The sequence below is a fragment of the Misgurnus anguillicaudatus genome, chromosome 20, assembly GCF_027580225.2.
Source record: "Misgurnus anguillicaudatus chromosome 20, ASM2758022v2, whole genome shotgun sequence".
In the NCBI taxonomy this organism is placed as follows: Eukaryota; Metazoa; Chordata; class Actinopteri; order Cypriniformes; family Cobitidae; genus Misgurnus; species Misgurnus anguillicaudatus.
Window position 1 is genome coordinate 10885232 of NC_073356.2, and position 23133 is coordinate 10908364.

General features: G+C 39.5%; 2 long non-coding RNA genes across 2 annotated transcripts; both read left to right on the plus strand.

Moving 5' to 3' along the window:
* Positions 1-4298: 4298 nt before the first annotated feature.
* LOC129413801 (uncharacterized) lies at positions 4299-6858 on the plus strand. Its single transcript, XR_012359536.1, has 3 exons — positions 4299-4745; positions 5648-5769; positions 5926-6858. It is a non-coding gene; the product is annotated as an uncharacterized lncRNA (long non-coding RNA).
* A 649-nt stretch (positions 6859-7507) lies between these two features.
* Positions 7508-9661, plus strand: LOC129436368 (uncharacterized). Its single transcript, XR_012359537.1, has 3 exons — positions 7508-8690; positions 8800-8872; positions 9291-9661. It is a non-coding gene; the product is annotated as an uncharacterized lncRNA (long non-coding RNA).
* The last annotated feature ends 13472 nt before the right edge of the window (positions 9662-23133 follow it).

A 23133-nucleotide genomic window follows, 5' to 3' on the forward strand; every position in this document is an offset into this window, starting at 1 on the left:
GCGCAACGTGTGCCGCTGCTGCCGAAGCTTCCGTGTCATCATCGTACAGTCTACATGCCTCTCGTACCCGAGTTTAAATGATACATGTCGCACAGTGTGATAAGGTAATAATCTTATAGGAGGGGAAAAATTGTGCAGTGTATCCCAGGCTTAAGGCACAAGACAGATACATTACACATGTTTACACACCAAACACATGACCAAAATATGACCAATTCATAACATTGTTATAATTGTGCATTTAATTGTCCTCACTTACTTACTCAAACTATAGCATCAATAGATATAACACTGCCACTGCATGACAGCTTTCCACTTTGTTTAAAAACTGCATATGTTTAAATCCATAGAAATTAAGTTCAGATCTTTTCTCCCCTCTTTATATTTCCGTGGCAACAGAGCTGCACTCACAAAAAATTTAGTAGAATAAGCAGAATTGCTGTGGATACTATGTGCTATTTTTGCTGGCTGAAATGGACATCCCATGAGCCTCTGGCCAGGGACAATGAGTCGGCAGACCTGCTAATACCAGATAAGTCCACTCACAGGCAGGTACATTAAAGTTACTGCTGACAAACCCAGACGTGAAGCCCATCAACAATGTTCCTTTACTTCCTTCATGCCGCCTCCTTATTTCACTCAACACTCATTCCTTTTCATTATATCTTTGCTTTTTTGGAAGTAATCCCAAGCATTTTTTCAATTGTAAACTTCAAGTCTACCTCTTGACTCCCCCATGAAAGGATGTTCTGTGTGCGACTGATTTTAAAGTGCGAGTCAACGTTTTTAACACTCGTATAGGGCATGACCTTTGCCTGGAGAATTCATACAAGGCTAATGGAGCAGAGACGATGCCAGAACAGCATTCCTTTTATCCGGCCTCCCGAGCGGAACACCCCAATCCATCTGTAAGGATTACAAAGAGCTTTATGAACACACAGTGGACCTGTTCCTCACCCTTCCTCTGTTACGCTGTCCCTCTCAACATTCAAGTGCTCATCCGCATTCCCTTTTATTCACACGGGTCCTAAGATACTCTTCCCATACAGATGCCACATAATACAAGGCCTACCGTCCCCATCACTTCTAAATATTAACAATGTACTGTACTTGCTACTCTTTGCTGTGCAATCCAGCTTAACATAATGAAGCGATGGCTGTTATGTAGCTCCTTCAAGCTTGTAGTAGACCATCAGGACCGTATTACTGTAGCTACCAGTTGGTTACCACAGCTTATGGTGTTACCAAATGCTAAAATGTGCACGGTTACAAAAATCTGGCAGTGAACATACAAATGGCGCATTTGTTTAAAAAATAAAGTATACTAGCCTTTCCTGAACTGCAATATTAAGCTGCAATATATTTTCCAATATAGGTTCAGTGTTTTAATGCATCTTTGGTCCCCTATATTCATTCTTACAGCACCAATCAATATCATTAGTTGGTGATCCTGTGGCACCAGAGTGCCCATCATGTTGCAGGATGATACATTGCACTTTACGGCGTGCCCTTAAACCACACTCGAAGGAATAAAGCAACACGTTGAACAGGCCATTTAAAAATAGCTAACTGCTTTTAAAAGATATAGGCCCAAGCATCCATTTACGGTAAATTGTCTTTTAAAAAGAACTAAACTTAATTTGGCGATTTATGCTTATTTATACCTACTGTATTTCATTATTTGGCTTTTATATGAATGGATTAGTATCGCTATCTCATTTGCATACTACACCGTATCTACAGGTATACTATTTTTCCCATTTGCCCTACAAAGCTCCGGCTTATTACCATTGACCCAATTGTAGGAAAACCGTGCTTAGAAGATATGTAATGGATTCTGCAAAGATGCTTATCATCAAATAGCTTAGTCTTCTTGATATTTATAACTAATCAAACAGTCGTAACCTACCTAATGTAGAAGTGTAAAATGTATTAATGTAATCCTCCAATAAAACACAAGCAGCTATAAAAGTCTTATGAAAAATATTGTTCGGCCTCAGTGTAGTTAAATGGTGCTTGTCACGGACTGACCCCGCTGTGTCGTGCAGTGATTTGAGCGAGTTGTTAAAACTGCACTCTATTATCACGGTATCAATTATTTTAGATAAACGGTGGTTGGTCACTTTCATGTTGCTCCTGTCTAAGTTAAAGGTTCTTGAGAGGAATAAAGTATAGAGTGGACCAGACTTCATGCAAGTCTGGCGAGGTGAGACTATAGGGGTTTGTTTGCTGTGTAGGGATATTGTGTGTCTGTGGGCTTTATGTTTTCTCTAATGGGTTTGGCTATGGGCCGTGAAGGTGCTGCGGTAAGGCCAGCCAGCGGGGAAAGATCAATGTAGACGCATGGATAACAAGCCCTGCTGCCAAAAGAAACACACAGACCAGAGACCACATAGCAAACCTATCACAAAGCATTTCTCTTGCTCTCTATCAGAGTCAGAGTCGACAAAGCTTTATTGGCACGACGGTAAAGATTTACAATACTGGCAATGCGTTATATAGTGCTTATATAGTCGCGGCACTTATATAGTCTTGGAATAGCTAATATACTCGTGTACTGTACCTCAGTGGAAACAAGGACGAAGGTTGTGTTGCTAAGATGTCTAATGTGAAGAGTTTTGTTCCAAAACACTATATATATATATATATATATATATATATATATATATATATATATATATATATATATATATATATATATATAGGACATGCTTTAAGAGTTTGAGACTGGTATAAATGACTGTAGTGTGTTAATAAATGTCTTATCTATACCATTTCTATACATTTCTGAGAGAAAATTAGCAATCAGTACATCATGTATCCATAGAAACATAAAGATTAGTGTGATAAGTTCAAATATGGTGGCATGTCGAATCTCATTTGTTCTTACATGTCTTATGTGACTAACCATCATATGCGTACTTTGTCATAAGACGTGCAAGTACAATTGCCATTCAGCGTTGAAATATTCCTTTAGGGCAGGGACTCGCAAATGTTTCGGCATCCCCCTTGTAGGATGCATCCCTTTGTGCCCCCCCTCCAAAAAAAGTCATGACATAAATGTAGAATTTTAATTAAATAAAACATATTAAATGATACAATGTTGATATAGTCTTATTTTTCTGTAATTGCAAAGAATTTATGATAAATTAATAACATTTCATAAAACTGTAATCCCCCTGGGACCATCTTGCAGCCCCCAGTTTAAGAACCATACAAGTTTAAGGTATCACAAAAGGGGAGGTTTTTGATAAAAAATAACATGTATTGGGGAGAACCTTTCATTCACGGGAACCACAAGAACATTCCCTTTGTTTTTCGTGCCTGTCTTTTATAATAGCCAATTAGCTGTGGTTTTCTCAGTCTGTATGTTGTGGAGGTTCGTTTCGGCCTAGTAGTTCTGACAAAGCCTGTAAATAATAACTGGATACTCCAACTATGATCACTTTGTAGGTTCCTGCAATTAAATTTTTTGACTTATTTTCCCAGAATTCCAATTTAAGCGGTTTCAGTGTTTGTGACGGTCTGCTAAGTTTTTATGTTTGCTTTGTGGCCAGGGCTGTTAAGAGACTGCTGTGCATTTAATGCAGGGTTAAAGTGTCCCATAACCATCTGGCACAGGGTCGCTTTTTATGGTTTCTAACTGAACTTCTTTCCATTAAGATGTATTATGTGGGTTGGATTGTAAGTGTTTCCAGACATGGCATGATCTCTGCCTGTTTCTGCTCCACTTACAGTTTACTGCATGGATGTACGAGAGAGATAGGGTGTAGGGTTTTGGTACTTGATCCATTTGGAGGTGATTTGTTGGTTAAGTGGGCTTCACGTTGTAATTCCAAACTGCTTAATCACTTCACATAAGATTTCATTCTGTTATAGAGTTTCAATAAATAATGTTTTTTTTCTTGAATAGGATGTACTGCAGTAGTGCGTCTTTCTCATTCCTTTGAAATACAGTATGTGTTCCTAGTATTAAACATCATAAATCTTGTCTGGTTCAATACAGCCGAGCAGGGCTGTCTATCACTGTCTTACATGATATTCAGCAAGTGATCAACATTTTGCATCGGCACAATATGAACCAAACAGTGTGTAGATCACATATGAAGGTTATATTTTCACAAAATGTTGTTTACCTTATGTAGTATAATTTTATAGAAAATAGTAAATCACAATCCTTTAGCTGGGTTTTCACATTATAGGATGTGTCCAGCAAAAGGACATAGCAAATTAACTAAATGTATGTTAAAGGGGCCATGGCATGAAAATCTGACTTTTTCCATGTTAAAGTGCTACACTGTTAGACATTTCTGTAATTTTTACAGTTATTTACTGTATATCACCCAGTATTATACTGTAAACTATTTATACAGTACATAACTGTAATTCGCGTTGCATTTTGGGAATTTTCTGTGACATCATACATCATATACAGTAATTTACTGTATTTTTGAAAATTGCTGTATGCTACTGTATATTTTCTAACAGCCTTTTGGCAGTATTTTCCTTATTCACACAAATCCTTATTTTATTTTTCTCAAAATCATAATTTTTGACAATTGTATACACACAGGCGTTGACATATTTTAGCTAAGGAACCATGTAGCAGCACAGGTGTTCAGAGGACCGATTTCAGGTGTGCACATAAACTGAAGAGTTTTCAAACAAGACTTTCCCTGGGACAGCACAGCGGCGCTTTTCAGTTGAAGATACACAAGAGGAGAGAATGAAAAAAGACCAGCAAGGTAAAATAATCTATATAAGTTATTTATTATCAGACCCGCGGTTGTTGTTTACCCGAACTGGACATTTTAAAACCGTTAACCGGACGCGTTGCTTGACGTATAACGGTAATATTAGTTTACCAAAGTCAGTATAAACCTAATTAATAAATCATCCTATGTGTATGCAAGCCTACGAGCACGCGCGATGCGTTAAATTTTCCTTTTATAAAACTATTATGAAGAAATGCTTAACGTAGCCTAACGTATACGTCAATGATATGAAAAGATCAGATTTAGTATATAACGTTACCGGAGAGAATAATTTATTAATATAAATACATTTTGCTGGGAGGAAAACTCTTAATGTGTAAGTTACCACGTTGTGTTTATATTCTCATCCGCTTGGCTTTACTTGTTACATAAATTATGCGTTATTAATAAGGTTTATAACTAAATTTTATCTTTAAAATTCGTTAAACTACGTTAAGCATTTTAGAAAGTCCCGTCTGAACATAACAAGATTTTGCCAGCGATGTCAACGTATGACCTATGTTATGTGTGTGCTGTGGCCGATCGGAAAAACATTATATTTTAAATGTGAATATCTTTAAACAAAGGCTGAAACCTAATTTGCATAAAATAAAGTTTTAAATTGTGTTTTTGTTTTGTATTACATTGCTTTTGAGGCCAAGGTAGCTGTACAGTAAATATTCAGCCTCGATCAGAAAACCATGTCCCAGTGTCCTAATACACAGACCTGTGGCCATGGTGCAATGATTCGAGTACAGTACATCTACACTGGTTATCATTTCAAAACAGTATTAACTGAAAAATATGAGTGTTTATGTATTAAATGTTAAATATGTCCTGTTTTTCCCTGCATTTATTCTGCTGTCTAAAATTCTTTGGGAGGATAAATGAAGGAGGATGTAACAAAATACACTGCAAGAACTGGAATGAGACACAAGTGAGGATGAAGAGGACAACAGAATATCCATCCTTTCTTCACCACCTCACAGAGTTTGAGTGAAACAACTTGTATTAGGTGAGACACTTCTCAATAAGATACAGTATGTGCTGCATATATGGGTTAGTTAGGTCTCCCTAATTAACTAACAGCTGTAAAAACCTAACGTACAGTACTGTCTTTGTTAAAAACTGCGGTTCAAAATAATTACGACCGTCTTTCTTTTGCTTACAGGACTCACAGGATTATTTTATAACAAGACTGATTATTTTATACCAGAAGTTTGGTATTTTTTTGAAGCTACTGTATTATTTCCTATGACAATTCATTTTGCTGTGCATTCAGTACTATAAATTGGTAAGTACATTTAATGTATGTAAGTAAAGGCTAAAGAGTATATCTCCTCTAGTTCTAAGTTCTAGTTCTAAGTTCTAACAACGTTCCCAAAGGTCCCAATAATGTTACGCCAACATAAAAGTGTCCAGTTTTTAAATTGTTTAGGAATGTTTCTTGATTGTGCGAATGTTAGAGGAATGTTACATTTTATTTTCAGACAATGTCATGTTTAAATGTACTGACAATGTTTAAAACACATGTTTAGTATATTTTATGAATGTTTATATGCAATATTTTAAAATAACATTAAGAAATAATGTTTTACAACAGTTTGTAAATAATAGAATGTAATGTTTTTTTTATCATTACAAGCAAAAACATTCATAACGTTATTGGGAACTTTTGGAACTTTCAAGGAACGTTCTTAGAACCTTTCTCTGTGGTTGAGCATTGTGTTAGCATCATAAAACGCCATGGGTTCCAACAAGGGAATGCACATGCTGATAAAAAGTTTATACTTAGCATTGCACTGTATGTTATTTGCCTTTTTCTGTAAATGTGAAGATAAATGTAAAGACAGACAGTCATTGTTTCATTTTAAACCAGTTCTATTTTAAGAGAACTTAACTAGACTAAATAAAAGGGTCACAAAAATTTTAATTTTGCTATTATAATGCTGATTTTGTGGTGTTATGGGTTTTCTGGTTACAGTGGTAGTGGATCATGATCACCTCTCTAGCTTCAAAAGTAGGATGCAAAATGTTTAACACCAAATCATTATAGCATAACTCCATTTAACTTGACATAATTTAAAGTCGTCTAAAGGCAGACATGATTGCGTGTGAAGTCATATGCCAAAGACTCTCCAAATACTGCATCTACACATTCTTCCTGATGTGTATTTTGTTGGTATTTCCTGGTTGTTGAAGCCCTGACAGTAAACATGACTGTGAGCATCCTATCCATCAGGTATAGCTGTTTACTTGCATTACTCATTTAGAGAAATGACGGGTCAAAATTGATTATATGGATTATATTTTCATCACCCCTTTTTTGTATGTCTTTGGGACACTTGAAATGTATAGCACGTATAATGTGGAGCCATAATGCGGTCACAGAATACTCCCATTGTAACTGGAAAACCAAAGAAAATCATTGTTTAAATTATAAAATTATAATTTTTGAATTAACTAAACCTGTAATCAGTGTTGTACGTATGTATGTTTATAATTTGTGTTATTTTAAACGTATTACTGCAAATTATTTGAAATGTGTATGTTTTAAATGTAATTTCACACAACTTCTTAAAGTATTTGTATTGTTTTAAATAAAGGCTTCAATATTTGAAATTGTCTCTTTGAATTAACTGTTAGCAGTATCTGTAGGTTAAAATGTAAAAATTAATTTTATCTAAAAATTATAGCTAATTTAAATATAATAAAAATGAATGTATAAAAAATAAAAAGAATAGTAGTACACTGTAAAAAGTAATTCTGCAGGCTTGTAGATTTGATGAAATTGAATATGTAAACTTTATTAATAAAATTAATTTCATGTAGTTTGGTATTTTTTTTGTGTTAAAATTCTTTAAAAATGACTGAAATAAAAACAGCTTATTGTTTTTGTGAATGATTTAGCTATTCTTATTGTGTATCTGCGCATGTAGCGAATACTGAATAAATCCAACGTAATATTAATCAGCTGTTTTAAATTAAAAACCATTCAGGGTTGATATGCAGGTCGTGAGCGCTGAGCAGACGGACTTAGGAAATATTTCTGTTAATGTGCCAAAATACAAAGTTTTGAAAGCATTTCAGTCGAGAATGTATGCTTTTTAAACAAGAATCTGCAGTAGGTTCATAAAGATATCGCCTATTTAAACATTTCCTTGGAGTTTTGTAGCGATGGGAGCTCCAGATAATCAGCGGGCGCTCCGCGCGTATTATACGGGACAACGGCGCCTCACCTCGGCCAGTGTCTCTGAAAATCTCCGCTGGCTGTGACGTCAATGTAGTGTTTAAACTGTGGATAAAATTCATTTCGGGTAAATTTAACGGGCAATCTTTGGTCTTATAAGTATATAAGCAGTGTTTCTTTGTATAATTTGTTTGTAATTTGTAAATTAATTACAATAAGGATTAATATGAACTGGGTTTGGACGTAACTTCAGCTTTAGGACCCAGGAGGTCGCATATCTAGGATGCATTCGTCGATTCGCATGCTGCGATTGGTGGTCCAGATGCAACTCATTTTGAGTGACAGAAAAACTGACCAATCATACTGTTCCTCTGAACGGGTGGGTTCTCTTATCACTAACTCTCATAGATATGTTATATGTAACGTTATGTATCTATTATGACAAATTCTGCTCGCTCGCTCGCTTGGTTCGTGTTTTGAAGATATATGTGACTTTACTGCGGTCTTTTTCGATTTATTTAGTTTTGTGTTAATTATATCCACAAAGTATTACAATAAATTGGTAATGTAAAACTATTCTCCGCTGTAAATTAATTGTGTGCTCAATTGCGACGCCCTGTGTTGAATTTTCCCGCGGAAAACATGAACAACCATTGCTGACTGAAATGTTTGACAAAGGCCTCTTACTGGAGTACAGTATCATTACTGAGGGGAAATATAACATTATTCATTTAATTCCACAAAAGGTGAGTAAGATATTAAATGTATAAGTTGTCTTTTTAAAATGTTTAAGCTTTCTACATATTGTAAGTTGAACATTTATTATTATTAATTTCGCGACCTGTGTTCATGAAGGCCTGTAACGTACTGCAGCTTCCTGCAGGCAACGTGAAACATTGCTGAGGGAGAACTTTATTCACAACAAAAGGTGAGGAATATTATTAAATTAATATATTGTACATATTATATTGTGTATAAAGTGTATGTGTGTGTATACATGTGAGTAACTTGGTTAACAAATAAATGTGTGACTATCCTATCGTGTGACAGAAAAAATGTAGGGAAAAGATTTGCCCTAATTATTAATATCGATTATATATCTTCTCAAACATTTTTTGATATTATTTGTAATTCCAATGAGAATTTATTATCAGTTTTTAATATTACTGCATATTTCAAACACACCTAATAAGCCACAAACTCAGATGAACTGAACTCCATTGCACATATCTTCCAGTTTTCTTTAAAACATTTTAATATACAAGTTTAATGTGTGGATTATTTCAATATTCAAGCTGTATACATTTATAAAAGTTTTAAGACATAATTGCTGTTTAATGTTGCAGGATAAAGATGAAGAGGAGGGACTTGAGCAGCTTGTGATGGCTGTAATTGTAAAGAATGGATCTTCTAGGAGTGGCAGCCCAAAGGATGCTGGAATTGTTATCGAGGCCTTAAAGGTGTTCCCAGGGCAGGCTTTATCCTCCTTGGATTGGATTGGATCAGTATCCCAGGCATCTTTTCAAATGTTTCAGAAACTTTTCTTGGAGCAGGATTCTTCAAAACTTATAATAAACTGATTACAGTACAGTAAGTCTAAGCTGCTGTCTGATGTTCTGGGTGTGAATCAATGTAACAGAACACAAACATGGAACCTTTCGTCGGGAAATGTGGACGGTTCTCTTTAAAGACTGTAAAATACTTTTTGTACACTGTTACAAATGAAGAGTTTGGTTCCAAAACGCAATAAATCAATTTTGAAAAATTTTGGTAAAAACGTGTTTTCTATAACAAGAAAGTGACAAGATGAAAACCACTATTTTCTGTTACAAACTTTCACAAAGCATCTTTAGGTTATAAAAACATAAAAAATTCAAATCCATAACTTGATTTTCAAAGATTTATTATAAAAACGGATTATTTTTTCCACAAAATGCAATAAATCCATGACAAGTTTTTATTAAAAATGCTATAAATCTATTGAATCAATCGCCTATATAAATGTGCATTCATCTTTGCCATGTTATATTCATTTAGTTGACTAGTTGTACACACTAATTAAAAATATAAACATTATTGTCATTAATCAAAACACTTACTTTGTGATATTAAGAAGTCATCGGTTATACTTGACGTCCTCGCTTAACGTTTTTCAAAGCGATCAGCTGTAAAATGTTTTGGTCCTGCTCGTTTTTCGTTGACTTTGAGTAAAATTATGGAAAGTTTTTCATAAGATCCTCTGGGGTCAATGTGTTAGCATGACAGTAACTTGATGCTGTCAGCCCGGCCAAACAAGCACCGGTCTCCCGAGTTCCTCTGCGTAAATTATTAGATGTTGATGGCTTACGTTTCTATCCCGTCACAGAAAACCACCACAGGTTTATCAATGCTATTAAAGTATTATTTTGTTTTTGTTTGTTTGGTGATCACGAAGTACATAGTAGATGAGGAAAACTAGGACTCCGTGTACTCAGCGCGCCGCCATTCTTTGTTTACATTGCGTGAGGTGCGCTGTAATCTGTGGAGGAGTGGATTTATGGCATTCTGTAGAAAAGTGGGAGTGGCGTTTTTTGCATTTTGGGAAAAAAGGGAGAAAAGATGACAGAATAACACGGCGGAAATTGGATTTTGCATAAAATTAAGAATTTACTTTATAATACTGACCTGATATAATACTGATTCTGGCACTAACTCATTTTTTTTCAAAAATGGCGTTTATTGCATTTTGGAACCAAACTCTTCAAATACACCATTAAAAATGAGATGCTTTCCTGTTCTTTTGACTGCAATAAAATAAGAATTGATTCATCTTTGTCTGTCATTCTGAAATCAGATATAATACTCATTACTAATAAAAATATTAATGTATGATGTTAAATTAAAATAGTATAATTGAATAGTATTTATTTTATAGTGCTAGGTCTTTGTCCTGTATACCCAATATTTTGTTTAAATTTAAATTAATTTCTAGTTGCAAATTGCAGATTACCTTTTTGAATGGGTTACTATTAAAGAGTTTATGGATTGATTCTAACTCAATTTTTATTTGTTGAAATTAATTAATGATATTGCTTGTAATCTGTTGCCACACTTTTATTGAGTAGATATGGCATAATATTTTTATTGTATAGTGCTAGATCTTTGTCTAGTATACCCAATATTTTTGTTTAAATTTTAATAAAAAATTTAATTGCAAATTGCAGTTTGGCTTTTTGAATATGTTAATATTAAGGAGTTTATAGAGTAAATCTAAATCAATTTTGATTTGTTGAATGTAATTAATGATATTGCTTGTAATCTGTTGCCACAATTTTATTGAGTAGATGGGGCATATTATTTTTTACAGTGTATAGTATACAGTAGTAAACTGTAAACCTGTGTTTTTTACAGTAGCACACTGTATTACATATTTACAGTAGCATTTAAATACTGTAAAATGGAAATACAGTTTAGAACTGTAAATCTTATTTACAGTAGCCTACTGGCAACACTGTTGCCAGTAGGTTACTGTAAAAATCCTTGAAAATGTCTAACAGTGTATAATTGAGTGCACAGTGCTTCTATCACCCTAGAAAATGTGAAAAAGATCAACCCAGTAACTTAGTTTTGGTAAACCATTCTCTACAAGCACATTAAAAACCTTATTATGTCATAAGGAGCTCTAATTATAATAATACCACCCTTAATCTGCACTCTTCAACCACAGAACTGCCATTTAGTGCAGAGAAAAGCACAATTGAGTTTTAATTGCAACAAACCACCATCATTGTGATCAGTGTTTGAATTTCATCAGCTCATTTGCATTTTAAAGGACACACCCAAAACGGCACATTTTTGCACACACCTACAAAGTGGCAATTTTAACATGCTATAATAAATTATTTATATAGTATTTTGAGCTAAAACTTCACATGTGTGCTCTGGGGACACCAAATATTTATTTGACATCTTAAAAAAAGTCTTGTGCCATGGCCCCTTTAAAGTGATAGTTCACCCAAAAATGAACCTTCTGTTATCATTTATTCACCCTTATGTTGTTAATTTCTCTTTTTTTATAATGAACACAAAAGAAGAAATATTTTGATAAATTACGGTAAGTACTGTGAATTTACAGTGTATGTTTCTGTAATTATAGTATACTTATGAAGTACATACGTGTAATTATAAGGGAACAATTTATAATATTTGGGGAATAAAGGGGTAACAACCAGGAAAAATACAAATAATATATACAGTAAAGTACTGCGTAAGTACAGCAAATTTACAGCGTATGTTTCTGTAATTATAGTATACTTATGAAGTACATACGTGTCAATTTAAGGGAACAATTTATAATATTTGGGGAACAAAGGGGTAACAACCAGGAAAAATACAAAATAATATATGCAGTAAGTATTTTATAACTAAGGGCTAACTATTTTAATATTACATGGTTTGTATGACTTATATGCTACAAACGTGGGAAATGACAAATTATTTATACAGTAAGTAATTCATAAATTCGGACTAACGATTCAGATATTAGGCCTACGTGATATAGGCTACATGCAAAACAATCTTATGTTTGAGAGTAATTTAGTGAGAACACACACATTCACTGAATTGGCTCGATCACACTCGTCTCCACATATAGCTGGTGCGTGGTGATCGCACTGGCGTCATACATGGATTCTGCAAACTGTGGGTCTTCATTCAATCATAGTCATACACCACATATATTTTTGGATTAATATAGGTAGGCTATTTTTTAACCACGGGGGGTACATATTTTATCATTTTATGATGCATGATGAAGGAGATTCCTAAACAACAAAACTTGAAATTCAGTTAATGTGTTTATGCTATTTATTACTACTATACAATTTATTTAGAATTTTCAATAAAGGTTACTTACCTTAAGAAAGAAAAAGAGTACAGTTGTTGGGTCATCAAGCAAAATTAAAAATAGTCAAGGCAACTATGGTGAAAACAAAGCAAGCAAAACTAGAAATATTTCCTGTAGAGCCCGACCTATATGCATTTTTTGGGGCCGATGCCGATACAGATATTAGGGAGTAAAAAAAGACCGATAACGATATATCGGCCGATATTCTTTATGTGCATTTTATAGTACAGTACACATATACCACAGTATATTATACTACAATAGGCTACTGTACATATAATACACTATATACATTAACAGAATATACTATATATAAATACTTTTTTGCAATGATCACACCACAAATGTGGTGATCAAACACTTAAAATGACGTGACAAAGATATGTAATATAGGCAGGTGTGTTTCACAAGTTAAAAATAAACTTTATTATCCAAAATGATTCTGATATAAGTGCACAAAACAGTAAACTTGACTTATTATAAATAACTTTAAAACACAAACAAAACAAAATACATATAACTTAAATCATTGTCAGTTTTGATGAGAATAATGTTATATTGGGCTTATTTTAAAAAATGGAAACTTATAAAGTCATTGTTTATTAGCTTTACAGTAAGTTATGTACTTCACAAAATAATTAAAAACTTACCGTTCAGACGACAATGCTTGACTTACTGACAACATACTGATGTAGGCTAATGTTTAATGTACTGCACAACGTTTTTATAACACGAACCCACAGTGTTCTGCCGGGACTTTAAACTTTTATCAAACTAAAGCGTCTGCTCTCCGCCTCTTTCATTTAGCGAGGGTGTAAAGTTGCGCGAGCTTATTTATTTAATCAATTGCTTTGAAATGAGCATGTTTGGTAACAGCACAAGCAGCTGTAAAGTTACTCCTACAGACTGCGCGTCAGTTTAAGCGCGTCCTTTCTCCGCCTCGCGTCTTTCTTCCGCTTGCGTTTTAAACAACTCGCAAGTGGACAACAAAGACAGATTAAAAACACCAAAACTAAACGGGAATGTGTCTCTCTTGCCCACTTATAATTCAATCGACCAAAGCGTGTCTTAATACCAGGTGTAAAATGTTTTGAAGAAACCGAGTGACCCCCACCACCTGAACTGAGAAACTGAAGTGAAGGGGCGGGGGATTGGCTGGTGTCACTACAGTGAGTGACCTGGGTCGCCATTAGCAACCAATAGGGCGCGCTCTGCTGGACAAACAAGTACCTACATCTTTAAAAGCATTTAATGTTTTCTGTAAGGAACGTTCATATCGGCTTCATATCTGCGGCTTATACGCCGATACAGGTATATCTGCGCCATGCTCATATCGGCCGATAAAATCGGCAAAACGATAAATCGGTCGGGCTCTAATTTCCTGTAGTTGCTGTGTAAATATACCATTGCTTTGTGTTGTTAAATTTCAAGTCAAAATTTTTTACCCTCTTGTTTCACGTAGTTACAGAGTAAGTACAGCATCTGCGGTCTGTAAATTGAAGTGGCACTTGTTACCCCCTTGTTTCACGTAGTTAAAGAGTAAATATAACACCTGCGGTCTGTAAATTAAAGTGGCACTTGTTACCCCCTTGTTTCACGTAGTTAAAGAGTAATTACAATGTCTGCGGGCTGTAAATTAAAGTGGCACTTGTTACCCCTTTGTTCCCAAAATATTATAAATTGTTCCCTTAAAATAACACGTATGTACTTTAGAAGTACACTATAATTACAGAAATGTATGCTGTAAATTCGCTGTACTTACGCAGTACTTTACAGCATATATTATTTGTATTTTTCCTGGTTGTTATCCCTTTATTCCCCAAATATTATAAATTGTTCCCTTATAATTACACGTACAAACTTCATTAGTAGACTATAATTGCAGAAACATACGCTGTAAATTCGCTGTACTTACGCAGTATTTTTTGGGCTGTAATCTAAAGCATTACCGTTTTTTCTACTATGGAAGTCAATGGTTACAGTCAGCTGTGTGCTTACCATCATTTATCAAAATATCTTCTTTTGTGTTCATCAGAAAAAAATAATTCATACAGGTTTAAAACAACATGAGGATGAGAAAATGATGACAGAATTTTCCTTTATAGGTGAACTATCCCTTTAATATTGATTTCTGAACTGATTTGGATGGTTATATCGTCTTGTTCCTCTGACAGATAAAGCACACGCATGCACACGTGTACACAATGTTGGCCTCACACTGATTCGCTCAGCAGGACAAAGCCATACCACCACCCACTCTTCTCTGCGCCCTATCTGCTATTGTTTGGCATAAATGTATTTCTGTGAGCAAAGCTCGCCTCCCCACAAAGCGTCAGATAAAGAGATTGGACCTGAAAGGCCGGCGCCTCTGGTGCCGAGACAGAGGACATGATGTCCCGCTGAGAGATGACCACTACTGCCCTGAATTTATACACCAACCTCGAAAATACAGTGCGAGAGATCTACACTAACCCTGCTTGAGCCTTTTGTGGGGAATATAGGTCGTGTTTTAACGCACACACTTCGCTTTCTACCGTGGAAATGGACTTATATACAGTATAGCATACACAAGCGTGCACACACATAATGTGCACACGGACAACACACAAAATTTTTTTCTCTGTGTGTGTTGAGGTTTCTTTGTCGACGGGGTCTGGTGTCACATGTGTCCGTCTATCCCCCCGATGATGAGAGTAAATGGAGGGTCACAATGAGCCCTCAGTCTTCTGAGTCTCTGGGCAAAAGCAGAGTAACAACCCCAAACAGGCAAAATAATACGGCGTTATATTTAGACGTGTCTGTCACCAAGATCTTATTTAACGCACCCAGCAGTGACATTTAACGAAACCGCTGCCAAAACGAGTCACAAATCCAGATCTGCTCAAGGTGGAGTCCTGGTTTATTGCCGTGTAGAGAACAAATACACTTTTGTCAGAATGGCACCGTATACAAACAAAGACATCTTATAGATCACACACTATAAACATCTGTATGTCATAGCAGAAAAGAAAATAATCACAAAAAGCAAATCTCAAATTGTTTCTGTAAAATAACAATGAGATTAAAAACACAACCTCATAGCAATTGTTTACTATTTTATGTTTTAGCTAAATTTGGACAAGCTAATTCATCAGCTTTTGTACGATGTGCCTCGCCCAAGTGAGGGTTGTATTGAGACTTGAGGATATTGTATAGGCAGCAAGTTGTTATCGCCGAAATAATCCTGACAATGTGATCAGGACCAGACACGAAGGGTCTTGTATCACACTGAAGGGGCTTATTTCGAGATAATTGGCTACCTGTATATTATCCTGCTTATTACACAGCTATATTAAGGTAAGGAACATTAAATATTGATTTGAAATATTTTATTTGCATTTTTTATAAATGCAGACCTTCTGCGGAAAAAAAACTTGTATTCTTTCAGTTTTCAAGACAAGACGTTCAAATGTCACAAACACATTATTTGGTTGAATCATTTGTAAATATAATATCATATATTTTATTATTAGACATATTTATATTCAGTTTTTATGTAATATTAAACTGTACCTGTCAAAATGATTTGCAGCATCCGGGTTACTGTGTGTTATTAGTTTTGAGCCAACATGATCTCACGGAAAGTCATGTTATAATTTATTTGTGTCTATGGCACGAATGTCTTTTTCGTGTCACTGAGCACAAATTTCTATACATAGTTTTCGTGTCGGTAGCACGACTTTGTTTTTCATTTCATTTCATTTATTGTTTTCTTATTTTTTTCTTTTTTTAAATCACTTTCGCTAGGGGTTAGATTTGGGATTTGGGTTAGGATGTATTTTTATGTTAGGATGTACTTTTATGTATTGGTTTCTACACAGTGGCAGCCGGTGACTTATTTTTTCAAGGGTGCTCGATGCGAAGTTCGTCACAACATGTATGTAGCCCGTCATGTGTGTGGTTCATAATTTTAAAATATGTGTTCTGCGCCTTTGAGAGATCCTGTGTGCATCACGTGTTTTGTCAAAATAAGTGCCTGCTGCAGACGCGTCTAAAGGGTTTATGATAAAAGAGACGCTTGCGTTTGCCAGATACTCCCATAATCTCATGTGTAATCAGAGTTTGTGAAAGTGAGCGTCTCTTTTTATCAAAACATGTGATGCACACAGGATCTCTCGACACGCAGAACACATATTTTGGAAAAGGGTACCACACACATGACACTTATTTTGAAATAGCGCCCCTCGGATGAGCAGTCACGAGCTGCCACTGTTTCTACATGTTTTCTTCTCCTTTTAAAACTATTCTGGCCTGGAGTTGTGGTTTGCGTTAGGATGTTTTTTATAGAATTTTTTTATAGAAGATTAAGATTTATAGAAATTTGGGTAGCACTTTATTATACAGTACGTGTACATACCTTGTACATATATGGTAAATAAGTTTTACTTACCGACAAATGTGTGGTACTTACTTTTAGGTATCTATATGGTAATTAATTGGTATCATTACTGTACTTACCAGTGGTACATACTTGGTAGTTATTATGTAACTCTAGATAAGTACTGGGTAATAACAGATATACTTATAGTGTCGGTATACTGTAACAAACGAGAACCATTACTGTACTTACAAATAAATGTACAATATAAGTATTTAGTATTTACAGCAAGTTAGGGTAAATTACAGGTATTTATAGTGTACATATATGATAACTAATATTAAACACTACTGTACTTACAAATTGTATATGCACAATAAGTGTGTACTAGTGAATGTACCCAGTAGTTAATGTGTATGATAGTCAATGGTTGGGTTTGCCTCACAGTGACATGTATATGATGCTATATCTTAGGTGGTCGGTCCTATGTAATAACTGTGTAAAAAGCAACACTTTATTTTACAGTCCTGTTTCCATGCAGTTACCATAGACTTACTAGTGAATGTATGTCACAGGAGTGACGATCTTTTAGGCGGAACCAAAAATTGGGCAAGTTTGGTTCCGCCCGGATGTTTCCGCCCGGGCCGGTAAGAGAAGACACCGGACATCCGGTAGCGCCGCGAACGCTGTAATCAGCTGAATTACATACAGCTGAGAGTTATTGACAGGAGCGCCGGGTGATTGGATGAGGACGACACTCAGGAGAGTATTTTAGAGCAGTTTGAACCACAGTTTGTGTGCTTAGTATCCCTGTTGTTGGTGTGTATGGAGCGCTGAGTTAGGCTCACCGGGTACGCTATTCTGGATTGTTGTATTGCTCTCTCTCTCTCGTCTGGATTCTAGACTTACATTGAGGAAGATACCGAAGACCTTATAGGTGGAGGGATTAAACGAATGCTGATCTTGGAGGAAAGAAACAAAGGCAAGACGCACCGTTGTGAGTATACGTCTGTGGAAAAGTGTTGATGGTGGCTGGAAAACGCCCTGTCTGTGCATCTGGAATTGTTGCAGTGTGAAGGCAATCTAAAACGGAGAAATTACAGCAGTTGTGAGTAACGGAAACCTTCTTATGGGAGTGTTGTGTATGTATTTGACCTGTATGTCTCTCTGAGTGTTTCTGAAGGAGAGTGGAAGGCCCTACCCCTGAGCTAGTGTGGTGGGTGAGCCGAAGGGTCTTTGTGAGGAAAACAACTCCAGTGACGAAAACCAACACTAGGCCGTGTCACCATCGCTACATTCTCGTCCAGAGCAAAGTGAAGGGAGACGGGCGTCTAATGTGTGCACTGAGTGGTGGGTGAGTTTTGGATGCAGAAATTTTCACTTGAAGTGGTGCTGTGTAATGCTGTGTATTGCAGTGGGATTGCTGTTGTCTTGTCTGACGTACCCCCGCCTCCAGTCACTCGCTCTTGAGACGACGAAGAGGAAAGAACGGTCCTAGAGTAAGACCTGTACATGATTATGCTGTGAGTGTGTTTCAGTCTTCGAATCACGGAGTGGTATCTCGAAGTATTTTCCCAGCCAAACGCTCGGCGGACTTGAGTTTAGGAGTGGCGGTGAAGAACTGTGCTACTTACGGTGTGTGAGTATTACCCATGATATTGCTACCTTACCTGTGTCTTTTTGATCAACATAGAGCTTGAGGCGAAGGAGATCCGCCGGCCCGAGGTCTCGACGAAAGGGCGCCCCGGTCCAGTTTTCGATCGACCAACGGGTCTCGAGGAAAGGGCAGCGCTCGACCCGGTGAGCCGGCGTGACGGTTCTCGCCCCTCTATAGACCAACGAGCTCGCCGAGAGGGTTTTTGGCCCCCGGCGCCACCTAGGAAACCACTGTGCCTTTGTGTCCCAGCAGTCATCTGTGGAGAGAGAGAGACAGCGTGAATGTCGAGATAACGAACTGTGAAGAGAGCCATACCTACCCAAAGCTGTAGTCAGCGACGAGGTGAGAGAAACCATTGGAAACCGATTCACTGTGCCTTTGTGTCCCAGCAGTCATCTGTGGAGAGAGAGAGACAGCGTGAATGTCGAGATAACGAACTGTGAAGAGAGCCATACCTACCCAAAGCTGTAGTCAGCGACGAGGTGAGAGAAACCATTGGAAACCGATTCACTGTGCCTTTGTGTCCCAGCAGTCATCTGTGGAGAGAGAGAGACAGCGTGAATGTCGAGATAACGAACTGTGAAGAGAGCCATACCTACCCAAAGCTGTAGTCAGCGACGAGGTGAGAGAAACCACTGGAAACCGATTCACTGTGCCTTTGTGTCCCAGCAGTCATCTGTGGAGAGAGAGAGACAGCGTGAATGTCGAGATAACGAACTGTGAAGAGAGCCATACCTACCCAAAGCTGTAGTCAGCGACGAGGTGAGAGAAACCATTGGAAACCGATTCACTGTGCCTTTGTGTCCCAGCAGTCATCTGTGGAGAGAGAGAGACAGCGTGAATGTCGAGATAACGCCCTGTGAAGAGAGCCATACCTACCCAAAGCTGTAGTCAGCGACGAGGTGAGAGAAACCATTGGAAACCGATTCACTGTGCCCTTGTGTCCCAGCAGTCATCTGTGGAGAGAGAGAGACAGCGTGAATGTCGAGATAACGAACTGTGGAGAGAACCATACCTACCCAAAGCTGTAGTCAGCGACGAGGTGAGAGAAACCATTGGAAACCGATTCACTGTGCCTTTGTGTCCCAGCAGTCATCTGTGGAGAAAGGGAGAACAGGGAAGGAGAGTGAGTCGACCAGCGAGGAGCTGTGCGAGATAGGCGGTGAACCGCCTCGAGCGAGCCACAGGTACACGGAATAGGAACAAGTCCATACAAACACTGACTTTGATTTATTCTGCCTCCAGGAAGGAAGAGGAGCGCGCCACGGGCAGAGGGAACCAGAGGCGGGAGCCCGTTCCCCGACGCAACCCCCGCCCCCTGTCACTCACTTGCTCGTGGCCCCCCTGGAGGGCAGAGCCGGACCTTAGTTTTAATTTCCCTTTTTCCCAATCCCCAGTACTTTTTAAATATTTAAATAAAGAATATTTTTATACTTGCCTGTTCCTCGTTGTTGTCTGGTCATTGGGTTGGTTTTGGGGACCTCCTCGAGGTGGAAGTTTAGAAGGGGCGGGGCTTACCCATTAGCGGCCCGCCCTTGGCTTGTGACAGCTGTTGGCGTAGTCGGCAGGATTCCACCTCGAGTTGAGGAACCAGACTAGCCCAATGACCGACAACGCGGGGCCCGCAGCCCAACCCCGTGCGGTGCCTGTCTTTATGGGCAGCCCTTGGATCCAGAAGTATGGAGGGACAGAGTCGGGAGTACGGCTAACGGAATGGAAGGCTCAGTTAGAGTATTTAGCCGACCTACAAGGCCTTAGTGTAGCCCAGCGGCTACAGTTCGTGCTGAACTCCCTAGAGGGAGAAGCGCGGCGAGAAGTACAGGCCGCCCCTGAAGCTGTCCGAACCAGTGCCCAAACTATATTCCAGTTTCTCACCGAGCAATATGGTGACCACACCCCTGTAGCCGTCCTCCGTTCCCAATTTTTTAATATTAAACAAGGCCCCCGACAACCCATTAGAGCGTTTGCCCTAAGACTGCGTGAACAGTTCACCCGGCTACAGACCCGCCGCGATCATGGGCTGGGCGACGGAGAGACTTTGTTGCGCGACCAGTTCCTTCTGGGGATGAAAGAGGGCCCCGTGAGACAGAGCCTGAGGGTCCAGTTTCGGAGAGACCCCGACCTCACATTTGAAGATCTAAGGAAGGAGGCGCTAGCTCTGGAGGGCGATGAGGTAGAGGTGAGTGAGACCCCAGTATGCGCGGCTGTAAATGAGAGCGTGCCAACACAACCAGAACGCGCGGATTGGAAGCAGGCTCTGAAAGCAGAACTCTTGAAGGATGTCCGGGAACAGATGTCAGAATTATCTAGTGCTCTGTTGGGAGAGCTGCGCCAAGGTAGGGCGCGGGAGGAACCAAGGCCGGCACCCCGAGAGCGAGCATACTCGGAGAGGAGCCGAGAGCCACCTGGACGCAGCCGGGAGCCACCTGGACGCCCAAACCGCTATGTTCGGCCCCGTTTCGAATGGGATGAGCAGGGACGGCCGATCTGCAACCGGTGTGGTGAGCCAGGACATTATAGCCGTCAGTGTGGGCCCCGCAGGGCATCGGAGGGGGGTTTTTAGGACTACCGGCCACAGTGGGTAGTGTGGCCGGGACCCCTCGAGAAGACCCGGGAAGAAGGGACAGCTCTAGGCAACAGATGGTCGGGCATAGCCCGGTGGCAGAAGTCAAAGTGTGTGGCAAATGGATTCAGTGCCTGGTAGACACGGGCTCACAGGTAACGATGTTCGCAGAAAGCCTCTCCAAGGAGATATTCGGACAGGGAGGAACAAAAGGAGCGGAGGCCCCCTGGCTGACGTTGAAGGGCGCTAATGGCCTAGAAATCCCCTACATTGTCTATCGCCTGACGGATCTTGAGGTGCATGGGGTAGTCGTCCCACAAAAAGGTGTGATCATTGTTGAAGATAGGTGTTTGGGCGCCCACCGAGCCTTATTGGGCATGAATGTCCTCTCCGAATGCTGGGAGGAGATATTCCAGGCTAGGCCTGGTCCGAGGATCTCACCTACTGAGAGACCCAAGTGGGAGCGTGTAATGGCCGACTGCCGTCGGGTCCAACTGAACCAGGTTCGTAGAGATCGGGAGGAAGTGGGAAGAGTAATGTGTCGTTTTGCTTTGTCTATTCCCCCTAGGAGTGAGGCTATCGTATGGGCAAGAGTGCCCCTTCGGGAAGCGAACCCAGAGGAGTGGGTGTTGGTAGAGCCACATACAGATTGTCCACAAGTGGAGGTAGCACGGGGACTAGCAGCGGTCCACCGGGGGAGAATCCCGGTAAGAGTACGAAACGAGCACCCTTATGCAGTACAGTTATACCGGCATCAACGACTGGCTCGGCTGACGATGGTCACACCTCACCAGGTGAGGGAAGAGAGGGACGTCAGTTTTCGTCAGGTGTGCCCCACTGTGATCGAGGTGGCCCTGACCCAAATGGATGCCCCAGTGAGTAACCAGGGGAGAGGTGTGCCAAAGCACCTAGCGGGTGAGTCGCTGCAAGGGGACGACCTGGGACAGGTACAGGCACAGAAACTGCAGGCACTCCTTCGGAAGTGGCAACATGTGTTTGCGAGGCACGACGAGGACTACGGGTGCACCAGGGTGGTGGAACACCACATCCCCACTGGGGATGCAGGGCCAAGTAGGGAGAGATACCGACCGATCCCACCTACCTTGTATGCGGAAGTACGTACACTCCTGCAGGGCATGTTGAGCCGGGGTATTGTCCGAGAAAGTAGTAGTCCCTGGGCGGCCCCCATCGTGCTCGTACAAAAGAAGACAGGAGCTTGGAGGTTCTGTGTTGACTATCGCAAGCTGAACCTGGTAACTAAGAAAGACGCCTTCCCCTTACCACGAATCGAAGACTCCCTCGCTAGCCTTACGCAGTCGGCCTGGTATTCCACCTTAGATCTGGCCAGTGGATATTGGCAGGTGCAAGTAGCCGAGGCAGACCGGGAGAAGACCGCCTTCACGACCCCGTTCGGACTATTTGAATGGGACCGGATGCCTTTCGGGCTCTGCAACGCTCCGGCCACCTTCCAACGCTTGATGCAACGCTGTCTTGGAGGTCAGTTGATGGAGTCAGTGTTGGTATATTTGGATGATGTGATTGTGTATTCCCCAGATTTCGATTCCCACCTCCGGCACCTAGAGGAAGTCTTCCGCGCCATGGAAAGGTACGGGCTGAAGCTGCAGCCGGACAAATGCCACTTGCTGCGGCGGGAAGTGAAGTTCCTGGGCCATGTGGTCAGCGCAGCGGGGGTGGCCGTGGACCCCGAGAAAGTCGCTGCAGTAAAG